Here is a 1,870-nt window from a genome sequence, read left to right on the forward strand (position 1 = left end):
CGACAATTTACTTTTTCTGAACAACTGACAATATTTAACTTGACAAGCATTTACAAGTGGTAGTAACTTCAGAACTAACCCAACCAAATGTAAAAGAAAATTAGATTTAATTGGGCCAAAAATGCTTTTTCAGCCAAAACCAAGTGTGAACATACCTATTATCAGAGAAGCATCAGATATTGATAGCTTTCCAAAGTCAAAAGACGGCGACTTTAATGGAATCTCGTGAATTTCCAACCTATACTCAAAAGTATCCAACATTTTAAATCTTCAATCTTTATAAGAAGACACTGAAATCGAAAACAAAAAACATTGGTACTTACAAAAGGCATTGATGGCAAACTGAAAGCTTTTCATTTAACCCTAAAAATAACTGGGCGTGTCCATGCTCAGCGCACCCAACGACCTCTCGGCCATGAAGGTGATTTGAATCAATTTTCAAGGTTCAGTTTATGAGTTACAGAAGCCAACGCAGATGGCAGAGGCCATGAACTCTCCATGCTGTCAATTGAAAGATTTTCACATATGCACTCTTAGAAATAGCACAATCGGTTTTCACATATCATTCTTTAACATATGACATAAGCACATTTCTCCGTTGATAAAGACGACCACAATAGTTTCAGCATTTTTACAATTACTCTTTCTGCAGAGAGCGAATTTAAGCAGTTAGGATTAACTCCACCCTCAGCGTTTTGGATGAGAAAAATATTGATAAACTGACACCCATATGGACAAGAAGAAGAGTAAAGTAGTATGTGATACCTAAAGACTTCTCTTGATCCCATCAGTGAAATAATTATTAGTAACACAAATAAAGAGGCACATGATAGACAACATTAAGTATAAGACATGCTATCAGAGGCACATGATAGACAACATTAAGTATAAGACATGCTATCTCTGAACTTTAGACTAAATTCCACCAAGCCCAATAACACAAGAACTGAATTTGCCGCCTATAACTTACCTTACGCTCCTTCCCATGAAATTGGGTTAACTTAACATCGACAATCCATGCAATAAGATCCTTCCCAATCACTTGAAAAAGTGCATGCATAGGAGCACTAAAATATATCTTATCAGATTCCACACACAAAAACCATTCTTGACCTCAAGCATGTCTTGATCCAAACACAAGAATTATCCAAGTAGCAATTCTCAAATTTCGTTTCATGTCACTCAAGTATATCCCCTACACTAATATGACTTAATAGTTTAAGAAGAGATAGCAATATTGAGAACAAGCACTTGTAGCACAACATTCAACAAGCAGGTATCCCATTGACTTCATCAAAACCAAATGAAACAAGTCTCAACACTCTCACAAGGGTTCTCACAACGATGTCATTGTAATCACTCATAACATAAGGTGTTGAAGAATTCGGGTTTCACTCAAGTCAATACATAGAATGCCATTACCATAGGCTTGCTTGTGAATCAAATCTCCACCACGAACGAAATGCAAATTAATGCATGACATGAATCAACTTTCGATGGGTTGTAATGGGGCTTAGGACAAGGTGTGGCAAAAGATAGGTCGAACTTTGGCTTATGAATTCAAAGGCACGATGCCAACCTAGTTGCTTATCCTTCCAGCGCATTTTCGTTCGACTTAATTCAAGTGCTTTGAACAGTCAAAACACGTGAAATTCTTATGTTTATTGCATCCTGCATCTTTTCCTTGTCCCCCTTCTTTTTTCCTCCGTTTCACCATTCTTCTTCTCCTTTTTTTTTTTCTTTTCCTCCATCTTTTTTGTAATCTTTTCTTTTTTCTCCTTTTTTTTCCTCTGTTTCATCATTTTTCTTCTCTTTTTTTCCCATTTTCTCCTTTTTTTTTTTCTTTTCCTTCTTTTTTTTCCTCTCTATT

The sequence above is a fragment of the Sesamum indicum genome, unplaced genomic scaffold, assembly GCF_000512975.1.
Source record: "Sesamum indicum cultivar Zhongzhi No. 13 unplaced genomic scaffold, S_indicum_v1.0 scaffold00232, whole genome shotgun sequence".
Lineage (NCBI taxonomy): Eukaryota > Viridiplantae > Streptophyta > Magnoliopsida > Lamiales > Pedaliaceae > Sesamum > Sesamum indicum.